The following is a 13836-nucleotide window of genomic DNA, read 5'->3' as shown; positions in this document are numbered from 1 at the left end:
AGTTTGAGTGTATTAGGCCGTGCACACAGTATGATTTCATCTATTTTTCTATTTGATTTTGCTTATAGACGCAAAATTGAATCAAAATGGAACGCATTGGATTTCGATTCGATCCCGATGCGCAGCCCCTCGGCTTCGAAATCAAAAATAAAAATAGACATGGTAGGCAAGACTATATAGTACACGTCTGTACTGTGTATAGTCCAAATCAAATGTGTACACGGAGCTGTGCTATTCAATCTCGATTTCAACCCTGAAGAAAGAAGCAATTGCATTCGTATTCCCTCCCTCCAGGTTGGCTGGTGATCGTTGGTGGAACACAATTTTTACTTTTTGACACAAATTCTTTATTGAGATCTGATCTAGACCAGTTTAACCTATTTGTTGTTCAGCCAGTCTGGCGTGGCTGCTACTGTTTGCTTTGGGTCATCATCAAGCTGTAAGAGAACTCTCTTGAAGAGCTCATCAGCTTTTCCTTTAGGATTTCTCGGACTTTTGCTCCACCATAAGCATTGTTAGGTTTGTGCTAAGCTTTGCTTAGGCTGGATTTGTTCTCATTAGACCATATGATCTTCCTCCATATTGTCTTCTACATGTCTTTGGGCAAATTGTTGTTGCGCTTTGATGAGTTTTGTTCATGACACCCTCCCGTACAACTCAGATTTACGAAGCGTGCCAGTTGATCCTCCCCCCATGTTACTCTCATCTCCATCATGGAAGACTGTATCTCTTTTAGAGTTGGCCTCTTGTTGGCCTCCCGTACTCCATCTTGTCACGAACCTGGGTGTTTGGTCTTCTGTTCTCCCGTTTCTTTAAGTATATTCTGCCTGGATTAATTCAGCCTGCACCAAGGCTGCAATCACTGTGTGTGTGGAACTATGGTCAGCTCTCCTTAATTACACACCTGTGAGACTTCTCTAGCCCAGGTTCTGACAGCTGTAGCAAGTTAGGGAGATTGCACAGGAATGGCTGCTGGTAAGATACCACACGGAGTGTATGCTGGCGTAAGGGGCAGAGCCAGCATACACCCGTGTGGTATCTTACCAGCAGCCATTCCTGTGCAATCTCCCTAACTTGCTTTCATCTATTAAGCCGGTTCCCTGCATCACCGATTAACATGAGTCTCCCCAGCACTTTGTCTTCAACAGCGCTAGCCATTTTCCAGCAGAAAAAGCCAATAACAAGAGCCTGGGTGAGTCTACCTGTAGTATATACAATCTTCATCAGTTCCCGGCAACTCATCCATCTGTGCTGTTTGCCGTAGGCGGACGGCTCGCTCCCTGCATATCGTGACATCAGCGGGTCGTCAACAGGTGGCGAGCGCTGGCAAGGTAGCTGGAGCTGTCTGCGGACAGTACGGATCACAAATAGAAATAGCGGCTACTAATCCTTTGCTGGTCTTCCAACAAATCGATATTTCATGATCGCACACAGGGAGATACAGTATCAATCTAAAATATTCCTATTTATTGCACAAGGAGAGTTCTTTGAACTGTTAATTATCAGGACAATCAGCTGCTGAAATTATTCATCAAGTGCAAGAGTGCATACTCTTTTTATTAATTTTTTATTTCTTTATTGTCTATTTATAAGTCTGTATCAATGGTATAGTTATATATTGTATGTATTTTTATATACAAATAAATGTAATTTTTATTATTCCTAATCGTGTTGCGGTCTCTGGATATATGTGATTATTCGCTTATCTTTCCCCTCTTCACACAGAACTTAGTCTGCTCCTTTAGTATCCAGTATCCAGCTTTGGTTGATAGCATCAACACAGTCTTCTCCACAGCAACCTGATAACCTGATCACCTCAGACATTCAGCTTTACTTTTCCACCCTGCTAACAAAGCCCTGGTGATCCAGTGGTCAGGATACGTCTCTCTCTGCCGAAGCCTGGGTTCCATTCCCGGTCAGGGATTGCTCTCGGTCTTCACCTGTTCCACCCTCTCGCACAGACTTCACACATTTGCCGGGTTCACACAAACTCATAGCCGTGACCCATCTCTTCTCTCCAGGACGTTGCAGTTTGGAGATTAGCCTGTTCTCTGCATATTCACATCCGTTCTATATTTTTTTTCTCCTTTGTTTTATTATGGACTTATCTGTGCTTCAGAATATATTTAATGCCTTAGAACTATGAAATGGATATATTGGTATACAGAGAAGGATTGGTCTGTCTAGTGACTACAGATATTGTTTCATGGGTAAATGTACAGTAATAAGTCTCCTTTACAGACTTAGGTTAGGTTCCAGCATCTTCTAAGTCACCCCTCTTTTATATTCATGGATTCACCGCAACTCCATTTGCTTAGAAAAGCAATATAAAGAAGAGGCCTAGAGCTTAAGGTAAAAGCCAGGATGGTATTGGTATTGCAGGCTACAGAAAGGAAAGCAGGTCAAGGCTCAAATAGTGTCTCCCAGCTAATAGTTCCACCGCCCAAACAATGGCAGTAGTAGAGGATGCCGTACTGTGTGCGGGATGTTGCAGCTCAAGGTCACATCCTAGCTCTGGATCATTCGTTCCCAACTATTTGGAAATAGCCATGGACATTCAGAAAATAAACCCCTAATGACTAATTAGCCAATTGGAGGTTTCAAATTAGCTTAATTAGTCCATAATTACCTGTCATTGGGGCGGGCAGGCGGCGTATGTGTGTGTGTGTGCGTGTGTGTGTTTAAAACAATGGCCTCAAATGACCCCAAAATTATTATTTTTTTCCATTTTTTTGAGTATGAAAAATAAACAAATAGTTTTTATAATTTAAAAAAAAAATAATAATGCGTAAATCACATTTTAAATACCTCCAGTACTTACCTGTCTACCAAAATATGCCTTCTGTATGATTCTGCAAATGAAATTGCCATTTATTTTATTTGGAGGGGTCTAGGAAGATGACTTTGGCATCACACCGCAATTTTCTAACCCCACATATTGGTATTTCAGATTGAATTGGAGAATCCTCGGGAGCGCGAATTTGTGTGAATGTCTGTGAGTTTCCCCAAACAACTCGCACCTAACTGGATTGACTCCTAAGATTTTTATTTTTGGTATATATAAAAGTAGAATCAGGGCAGTGGATGTATGTAAATACAGCCAATAGTGTTAACAAAATGGATTTGTCTGTTTATTGTAAGTACGAGAAATCGCAGCTTACCGAGCACCAGAGTGCTCGCTCCGCCGAATGCCACCCACCACCTTACCGCCGTTACAAAGACACATCTCCCCACATGCCTCTGCTGCATGAGAAATAATTCGATGGCCGCCGACCATCGAATGTTTTCTCCTGGCTTCGCAAGTAAAAGTCGGTGGACATTAACTTTTACTTCCGAGCTCCGGGACAAAGAGGACGGGCGGCTGTTGTCCCATGACATCAGCCGCCTGTCCCCGGAACGCATCATCCCATCCAGTGTTTTCATGGGGACGCCCATGGAACCCTGGGCGTTCCCAAGGGAGACCCATGCACATGAGTGATCCCTGTGAATGGCTCAGCAGATAAGAAACCAGGCGCAGTCCCGCAACCATCGGGGTGGGGCTGAACTTGCGGCAGTGTGAGAAGATTTGAACCACCTCCAATGTTCCCTTATTCACAGCATTTGAATCAACCGTCTACGTAGTATAAAGTAACAGCATGTAACCAGGTAACAGCCACTAAACAAAGCATATTTCAGACGTGGAAGCACCTGTGTAGGTCACAACAGCATTGAACAGGCATCTCAGCAGAACCCGACTTTAAAAGCTGTCGGGACCGTTTTGCCGAGAACGGCCGTGGATTGTCGAGATCAAGGCCATATCTCGACAATCCACGTCCGCTATTCGCTGATCGGCAGCGGGACATTGAATCCCACCTGCCGATAAACAGGCTCCGTACAGGGCAAGGTTCACGACTGTCGTGTTTAATTAAGTCTTTTTTTGAAAAAAGTTCCATCGGAGCAGAGCAGTGAGATTGTCACTTTTGCTGGGTCAGATTCAGCAATTTCAAATAATGTTGACAGAGCTCGATCTCCTCCAGGATTACTGCAATGAGCTACTGTATATATACAACATCGTAGATGTTTATGTACAATGTGCTTTCCTACTGAATTAGAATATGTACGCTGCACTATTTTTTAACACAATAGAGAAAAACTGACAGATATTTATTTATAATATTTAGAGCCTTCATTGACCGTTATTAATATTTCTGCACCACAGTTTATACAATTAGGGGGAAATGTATGAGTCATTGCGAACAAATTGCAGTACAGATGATCATCCATTGCGCGATGCATATTCATGACAAGTGTGAATAATGTGCAAATGCATCCTGGCAACAATGAGCGTGGGTACACCTGTAAATATCCACCCTTAATTCCCCTGCATACCGGGGATGAAAAAGTCTACCTGCCAGGACGGCTCTGTCCTGATGATGCAGTTACTTATGTGTTTATGACCAGGTAGTCCAAATGTCCAAGTGCAGCCATCGGTCTATGTAAGGAACAGAGAAGGTTCCTGCAAATCTAGGGATGCCAATCCCAGGGCATTTTTCAATCCTAGGATTCAGGATTTAAAAAATGCTCAATCCCGAGATTGGCTTCCCTACAAAACAAAACTGTCCTGCCCCCCCAAAACTGCCCGCCCCGCACATTTACTAACATGGTAGGTGGTGTGGTCAGGAACGGCGGTGCGGTGGTGTGGTGGGAGCAGTGCAGTGAGGCCAGGAGCGTGGCAGTACGGCAGATGAGCTGCGCGGTATGACCTCGTACCATGTCAGAATAGAGCCGCGCAGCCGGGAGGGAGCAGACGGGCAGCGTCTGAGCTTGTGTTCAGAGCTGCCCAGCATTAGTCTGCACAAGTGCGGTCTAATCCCGAAATCCCAAAATTGGAAACTCCAAACCCGGGATTCAAATCCCAGCAATTTTAGGGCTAAATCCTGGGATCCTGCCGATCCTGGCATTGGCCCCCCTATTCAGATCCCTCTTCTGAGATTCTTGCATTAGGCAGGAAATAGCCTTCTGGTTCCTTAGTGGGCAGCATTAAGGATTTATTTTTATTAAATTTATATGCTGACCCCATTTATTAAGTAATGCAGGAGATACCACTGAAATCTCCTGCTTAGCGCTCAGCAACCAGTGAAATGGCTTACAGAAACACATTGAGCGCCGATGACGCGCCATAGCAATTCCATGCCGTGATATAGAAGTAGTAGTGATAGAGATTGTGGGGACAACTGATCAGTGGTACCTGCCAGGAATAAAGTTAATTTGCGTAGCGCTATCCAGAGAACGTCCAATCGTTCACATGATTTCCTGCCCCATTGGCGTTTGCAGTCAAGGTTCATGGGCACACTCACTCCAAGGTCGATTTTATGACACAAGCAAATTAACAGGATATTTTTTTTAAACTCTGGGAGAAATCTGAAGCACCTGAAGGAAATGCACACAGGCAGAGTGAGAACATACAAACTAATGCATTTTACAATGTGGATAATTTGTTTCCGCAGGAGTTCATCAGATTTCCATCTGTTATGGGACCTTTATATATAGAAGATTAAAGAAATTTTTTTTATAAAAAAACCACATTGCATCTTTACATTATTTGCAAATGCTAACATAATTATTATAATTATTGATTATAATTATATAATCAATGAAGCTTTGGCTTACTTTAAAATATTGTCAGAAGATCAAGATTGTGGTGCTTTCTCATGGGGTAGATGGGCACTTCCAAACACAGGGCCTAATTCAGAGCTGATCTCAGGACACATTTGTTCTCAAAATGGGCAAAACCGTGTTACACTGCAGGTGGGGCAGATGTAACATGTGCAGAGAGAGTTAGATTTCTGCATCGTATCTTCAATAGAGCTCCCATCTTAGTAAATGAACCCATCAGAATCTATACTGTACAACAGTGAAAAAAGAATGTTCCCTCTTTTTATTGGTCACTACAATGTGCTCTGTATTGTGTAAGGTCACCAGAATGTGCTCTGTATTGTGTAAGGTCAACAGAATGTGCTCTGTATTGTCATGATGGTCACATCGGTCCTTGCTGTAGATTATTGCAGTTTACCTGTGCACCTATTCTATGGAAGCTAAATAACCTATAAGTGGGGATCACCAGATGCTTGCTAGAACATCCCGTGTGTCTTGATCGTCACCCCAGCGTAAGTCAAGGTTGCCCAGATTCTCTCTGCAGTTGGATGCAGCCTTTTGCAAAGTTCACCTTGCTATGTAGAGACGCAGGGAGTTCTCTGGTGCGTTCACTGTGTGGACCGGCTAATGTCACCTCACACTCCAGTCTCATGTTCTTTTAGTGCCATCCCATTTAATGAAAGGTTTTTATTTTCCCCCCTAAAATACTGCTCAATAAATGATATAATGTATGCACAGTAGTGTGTGTGTGTGTGTGTGTGTGTGTGTGTGTGTGTGTGTCTGATTGCAGGTACACAACGGTTGTTCATTGCCTCTTCTCCTCTATTGTGCTGTGCATCAGATGGGAAAATGCAATTAATGATGGCATGCAGCCACATGTACGCTGTAGTGACACGTCGTGCCATCGCGCACCGGATTGTGCCGTGTGTACAGTACGTCGCATGTGATGTATCGTTACAGAGAGAGATTTGGTAAGAAATCGCCATTTTTTTAAAGCGGAAATCATTTATGCTGCTTAGACCAGGTATTTAAAAGTTTTTTAAACAGGTCAGAGCAAGTTTAACCCCTTTCACATCGCATGTAAATATCTTGTCTAAAGCGGTGTGAAAGCAGCATCACTCTGCCTGCCCGGGTGCCGGACGGGATCCCGACAGTCATTTACCCGACGTCGGGATCCGTAAATGACTGTCGGGATCCCGACTGTCAAAACGCCGACAGCCGGGTGCCCGACGGCCACCCGCTATTTTCCCTCGTGGGGGTCCACGACCCCCATAGAGGGAGAATAGATTAGGTGGTGAGCGCAGCGAGCCCGCAAGGGGCTTTTTTGTGCTCGCCATGCTGTCTGAGTACAGGCAGTCGGGATCCCGACGTCGGGCTAATGACTGTCAGGGTCCCGACTGTCGGAGTCCTATACCACACCCGCCTGCCCTCCTACGTTACAGGGAGTGAGCACTGACACTCACCTCTCTCCAGCCCAGCAGCAGCAGCTCTCTCTCACTACTCTCACTCTGCGGCATCACCCCCACCTAGCACCGCCGCTACTGCTGAGAGGGCGTGCTGGGACATGTAGTGCCCCGGGGAAATACCTGGATCACATATGGGTAGGGGGTCTGACAGTAAGCAGTAGCTGATCTGCTCTGAGCCAGCGCAGTGCATATTTAATGAGCGGCCGGCTCATTAAATATGCACTGCACTGGGGACCAATAGTGCTCACTGTTACCTGGGTACCGTTTCAGACCTGTTCAGACAGCAAAAAATCGGCAGGACCCTGCTTTTTTACCGTTTCCAAAAACCATTTTTTGGAAACGTTAAAATCACTCTGCACCTTTCAGACCGCACATATTACCGTTTTTAAAACTTTAAAAAAATCTGCAAAATACCTCTTTTTTGTGCGGTCTGAAAGGGGCATTATTACACTGCAGAATCAAACTGGTTTTGCAGTGTAAATGATTGCCGCTTTACAAAAACCTGGAGATCTCTTACCAAACCTCTCACTTACAGACTTACTGTACATGCTGAATGAACCTGGCTGCCCAATAGCAAAGAATACTTACTGTATACCTGTATAAGGTGCCTAGAACACGGATAGTGTTTGACTGCGCTGCGGGTTCTACCTCTGCATGAAATGGGACATCCAACTATCTCTTAAAGCTGGGTACACCCTAGATCAGGGGTGGGCAATAAACGGCCCTCCAGCTGTTGATAAACTACACATCCCAGCCAGGGGCGAATTTAGGGGTCAGGCCGCCCCTAGGCACAACATTTTTGTGCCCCCCCTCCCCCTATTTTAATGTAATCATATATGTATATACATTGTTATTTATATATTTCATAAAAATTTAACTGTAGCCCACCTTAATATTTTTTTAGTGATTAGCACAGTGTCTCCGTCAGTCTCTCTCCGGCTCACACACTGTGACTGACTGAGCGCAGGGAGGATCTGCGCGCCGCTCAGCTGCTGGATACACAGCAGCCAATAGACTGTGTGTGTGTAGAGTAGCCAACAATGGGCGGGAGCTGGCAGCAGTGAGCCTGAGCCATTTCCGGACGCGCAGGGGGACCGTCGGACCCAGCCACTAAGCGGTGATGTAATGTGCATGGCAGAGTGGGTGGGCAGTGGTGGGTGACGAGCGGCGCTGCCGCCGACATATGATAATTCATGTCGGCGGCGCTCGTCACTCGCCGCTGCCCACCCGCTGTGCCATTTAACATAATGTCAGCCTGCCTGCCGCCCTTAATTGGTGCCGCCCTGAGGCCGGGGCCTCATGGGCCTAGGCACAAATCCGGCCCTGATCCCAGCATGCCTTGTATCAATTTTAACACGGCCAAATAGCAAAACTAAGGCAATGCATGCTGGGATGTGTACTTTTATCAACATCTGGAGGGCTGCTTATTGCCCACCCCTGATCCAAGGTGCCCTAGATGATATTCGTAACTATTTTGCAGATGGCGACGGGTCTGAATAACAAGATCTATATATCGTTTAATGCAGTGGTCGAAGTGGAAATTTTGAAGTGGGGGTATGGAAATTTTGAAGTGGGGGTATGGAAAAGTAAAGAGTGAATATAGGCCCTTATTCAGATCTGATTGCAGTACAAATTTGTTCTCAAAATGGGCAAAACCATGTGCGCTGCAGGTGGGGCAGATGTAACATGTGCAGAGAGAGTTACATTTGAGTGGGGTGTTTTGAAACTGAAATCTAAATTTCAGAGTAAAAATAATGCAGCCAGTATTTACCCTGCACAGAAACAAAATAATTCACACAAATCTAACTCTCTCTGCACATGTTAAATCTGCCCCACCTGTAGGGCACATGGTTTTGCCCATTTTGAGAACGAATTTGTTCTGCGATTAGATCTGAATAAGGGCCTAGTGCGCACCTTCGGACACCCCCCTGTCCATCAACGTCCCCTGCCAGACTGCCCCGTTGTACAGGGGTATTACAAAAGCACAATATGCGCTGCTGAGTGATCAGAGAGCATCCTGAGGGGGGAAAAAAAGTTTTTTTTTTATCTTCAGATTAAAGTGGCGGTATGGCATACCCCCGTATACCGCCCCACTTCGACCACTGGTTTAATGTGTACGCTTGATGTCACTGATGATGCGTGTTCCTGGAGACATCAGCAAAATGCAGCTTGGCTTCCTGCCCCGCGCCCCCGCCCCCTTGCCGTCGCTCGTTGTCTTCAGTATTATCTATACAGTATGGTTATTTCCTGTTTAGTACTGGGAAGAGCTCCATTACTGTCACTATGTCTTATACCCAAGATGTCTAAAATTTATTTCCAGGAATAAAACCAGCTGGCTTCATGTGGATAAAGCATTAACCCTTCCTGCTGGCCTCTGTGCTAGTTATATATACTGTATATGCATCTCTAGTTGTTATGTTCATCATGCAACTTATGGGGAGCTGCAGATGAATGGGTGCAGGGGGGCGGCGGAGGCCGGCGAGGGGACCAGGGAGCCAGGCAGGGGAAGTCAGGCAGTAGGGGCACAAAAAAAAAAAAACCCATACAAACTAATGGGAAGCCACTGATTGGCTTAGACGGTACTTGTGTATTATCATGGCGCCCCCGATATTGATCGCACAATGTTTTTATCGCATCGCGTGCCATACACCCGATGCATGCGATGCGATTTTAGCCCCCTATTCGATTAAAAATTGTTAAAGCACCCTAATGGGTACTTTTAAGCACCCTTTTGGGTGCTTAAAATGTTAAATGCACCCCCACGCCACCCTCACTATAAACGTGAACCCAAAGCGTGGCGAGTCCTACGACCTTTTCATACCCCCACTATCCACGTCGGCGTGGAGTTGATTTTATAAAGGGTGGCAAGCGCAGCGAGCCACCGAGCCAGAAGCGTGGCGAGCGCACGCGTATACCTGTGAAGTTATGCACGTCCCCACGCTTCAGGCTCGTCCCCACGCTTCAGGTTCGCTGCGCTCGCCACACTTTATAAAATCAACTCCATGCCGACATGGATAGTGGGGGTATGAAAAGGTCGTAGGACGCGTACCGCCGCCGCTCGCCAAGCTTCGGGTTCACGTTTATAGTGGGGGAGCATTTAACATTGTAAGCACCCATTAGAGTGAATTTTTAATCGCATCCCATCGCATTGTATGGCATTGTACAACATCGCACGATATCGAATCGCAACGCATACCATCGCATGCCTTATGGTATGCGATGCGATGGGCGCCGTGAAAATACACAAGTACCGCTGAGACCTCTCTCTCAGCCAATTAGCGATTCATGTGAATGGCCTTTTTTTTTTAAAGTGCGCCCGCTGCCTGGCTTCCCCTGCCAGGCTCTCTGGTCGCCGGCATCCCCCACCTGCTGCTGTCCCCCGCCCGGCTCTCTGGTTAACAAATCTTATGTGCAGCCCGTCCAACCTCCCAACTCCGATATGAAGGGCACAGGACCGCGCATCGGGTCGGACGGGATGTTTACATGTGCGATTTGGGACAATTTCACGGCCCGATTCATTCTTGACCTAATGCTTGTGTCGACCTTCTGACCCTGTCGGGCTTAGCCATGTCCACCTATAGGTATCAACCTAACTCCTGTCGACATTCAATGGTCGACCCAATGCATATTGACCAAATATAGGTTGACCCATACCCGTTCAGAGAAGTTTGGCAAGTTGCTCCCCTCTGAGGTTTATGGGACTGCCATATTCTGTATTCGTTTGACTAATGCTAGATACGCACCAGAACGATCATGATCTTGTGCCGATCGTGAGACGATTGTACGATGGCCGCGCGATCAGACTGCAGCAGGTAGGATCCCCAAAATGACCAAATGACCAGCAGGGACGCGCATCAGATCAGAATCAGATCCAAAACATGCCCAATTTACAAACAATCGGTCGAGATTGCATTGAAATTGGGGGAATTGAGGCCAAATCTTTCTGGTGTGTACCCAGCATAATGCAGGACATATTAAATACCCCCCCAGTACTTACATTTTCTATAACATTGTGGAAACAGACTTTTCTGCATGGGTTAAGCCAGTGACGGCTAACCTTGACACTCCAGCTGTTGTTGAACTACACATCCCAGCATGCCCTGTATCATTTTGACTATTTGGCCATGCTAAAACTGATGCATGCTGGGATGTGTAGTTCAACAACAGCTGGTGTGTCAAGATTAGCCATCACTGGGTTAAGCCTTGATAAATAGCCTCCGAAATCTTGTATTAACTCAGCAGCAACTTAGATGAAAACAGATACTAAAACCAGCCAGCGAGAATTGCGGAGTATAAATCCCTAATTAAGATGAGTTTTTCCATTAATGTGTTTTTGAATTGGAATATTCTCCTCTGTATCCAATGTACTGTACAGCTTTTGTTCACATCTATTCTGCTGATAATTATTTTGATTTAGAACAAATACGCCATGATGCCTTTAATGGCAATGCCATTCTTTCTGCTCAGAAAAGCTATTTGCCGTTTGATAAAACCTCACCACTTAATATCTTGATTTATTTTGACTTTCAGATTTCAAATTGAAGCACTCCATCACAGATTGCGTGCGGAATCACATAACGGATTTCCCTGTTCCTTCTACCTTCATGGAAGCAAATAAATGGGGTTAACACCTTCCTTGCCAAGGGCATAACTACCAGGATAAGGTAAGGCAATGACGTTCCACCACATTCTATTCATTAATCATGTTCACTGCCACACGTTTCTGACATTGGTAGACGCTGCATAAAGGCCCATACACACTAGAAGATTATCTTTCCAATCTGGAATTTTTGGAAACAAATTACAATCAACCAACTACAAGCTGGAAAATGGACAAAAGCTATCTGCATAAATGGATTTAACTAAATTGTCTGTTTTCCGTGTTTAGGAGCAAATGGTCAATTGTCATTTTGCTCTCAAAAATTTCCAGATTTTCATTCCAACCAGCCAGATTGGAAAGATAATCTTCTAGTGTGTATGGGCCTTTAAGACCCATGTCCTAACTGTTGCCAAACCAAGACAACAGTCATGTAAACAGGACAGTCACCTTAAGGGGCCCTGAGGAAGCTTTGGTGAAACGGTCGTTGGCTAGCAATGACCGCAGCTCCTATGTCTATGTTTTAATAATGTGTGTGAATATATGTTAAGAGCTTAGATGTGTTAACTAATTCCTAGAGTTAATAGTTACAGACAGGTAGCAAGCAGAGTGACGGTGTGAGCTTGAAAAGGCTAATCTTAGCCGACTCACAACCGGACTACGCTTGTGGTACACGGGCGTTACATTCAAACACCCGAGACGCGGCAATCTAATAGAGCCGCCTAAGCAGCAGATAGAGCGTCTAATAATAGCTGCGATTAGTCCGTGATACACGGGCAGTAAGCTTAGCACCCGGCAAGTGGCAGTTACACTGCCGAGATATTATAGCGGCATACGGCAGCTGCTAAAAATGTGTATTATATGAGGATAAACTAAACTACATTAGTGACACTTGCATTTGCGGGCTGCTATAAGAACTGCACAGATTAAACCTGTTACTTTATACAGCTTAGTAACCATTTACTGTCAGAGACACTGCAGTATAACTGCCTGTTACTGCCTTAGGTCTATGGGGTATAGAGATAACACATGCTGTGGAATCAATATGCTGATACAGTGAGATTTTATTTATGATTATCAGCAATTTACCACTGTTTATAAAAAACACTATTACTGCTGGAATCAAGAAGTAGTGAAAACTTATTCCCGAGTATTAGCATTTCATCACTGTTTAAAAAAAAACACTGTTAAGGGCCATCCAGCCCAAGCAGTGGCGTAGCTACATTTTGGACGCCCCCCCGCCGTTAGGGAGGGGGGGCGCCCCCCGCCGCCGCCCTGCCAAGCACCCCACCGCCGCCGCCCTGCCAAGCACACCGCCCCTGCAAACCCCCCCCCCAATCCCCCGCAGCCTTACCTATCTCGCTGGTCCCGGCGGCTCCGTTGTTCTGCTGAGGACCACCACAAAATGGCCGCCCCCATTCAGCAGACTGTTTCAGAGAACAGTGTGCTATATGGGGGCGGCCATTTTGTGGTGGTCCTCAGCAGAAGAAATGAGCCGCAGGGACCAGCGAGATAGGTAAGTCTGCGGGGGATTGGGGGAGGGGGGGTGGAACTATAGCACCGCAGCCCCCGGCGCCCCCACATGCACAGCGCCCCCCCCCCCGGTGGCGGGGGGCTGCGGTGCTATAGTTACGCCGCTGAGCCCAAGTGATAGTGATCTTGAATAAAAGGATACTATTACCTTATTTTCTTGTAACAAAAAATGCAAAAAAAGTAACATTTCTTTCTGATACTATATTCAGGAAGCAAACACCTTACTGCAACACCATTGAAAACATACAGGGATAACTTAACCCTGCAAATTCAGGACATAGTTGAGCTGTGGTGGGGGACGGCATGGGCGAAAACTTCTGCAAAAACAATCGAAAATGGCCCGCAAATTTGCCTAAACCATGTAGATTTGCAGCAATTTTGCCAATACACACGTTTTTCGCCAATGCTGGGTTTTTCACCCAGGTGAAAAATCAACACTGGGATTGAATAGGGCGAATCGAATTTGCAAAAAAAAAATTTCGCCTGGTGAAAATTTCGCCCACAATTCAATACGGGTCTAAATTGGAATTGTGCTGCCTAAATTAAGACAATTGTACCTAAAAGCTTTTTAGAAGGCAACAGGGGCTAAAGGTAGTAGGCTGTGAG

At 45.6% G+C, this 13836-nt stretch overlaps 1 protein-coding gene across 3 annotated transcripts in view; it reads left to right on the top strand.

Annotated features, from left to right (window-relative positions):
* Positions 1-13836, top strand: part of OSBPL6 (oxysterol binding protein like 6) — a 174595-nt gene that overhangs the window by 11712 nt on the left and 149047 nt on the right. For all 3 annotated transcript variants that reach the window (XM_083154716.1, XM_083154715.1, XM_083154717.1), the window contains exon 2: positions 11631-11764. The gene's annotated coding sequence lies outside the window, so the exon portion shown is untranslated. The remainder of the gene's footprint in view (positions 1-11630; positions 11765-13836) is intronic.

This window comes from Crinia signifera, chromosome 7 (assembly GCF_055691185.1).
Source record: "Crinia signifera chromosome 7, ASM5569118v1, whole genome shotgun sequence".
NCBI classification, from domain to species: Eukaryota; Metazoa; Chordata; class Amphibia; order Anura; family Myobatrachidae; genus Crinia; species Crinia signifera.
The sequence above is the reverse complement of the archived record's forward strand: the minus strand, read 5'-3'. Positions and strand labels throughout refer to the sequence as shown.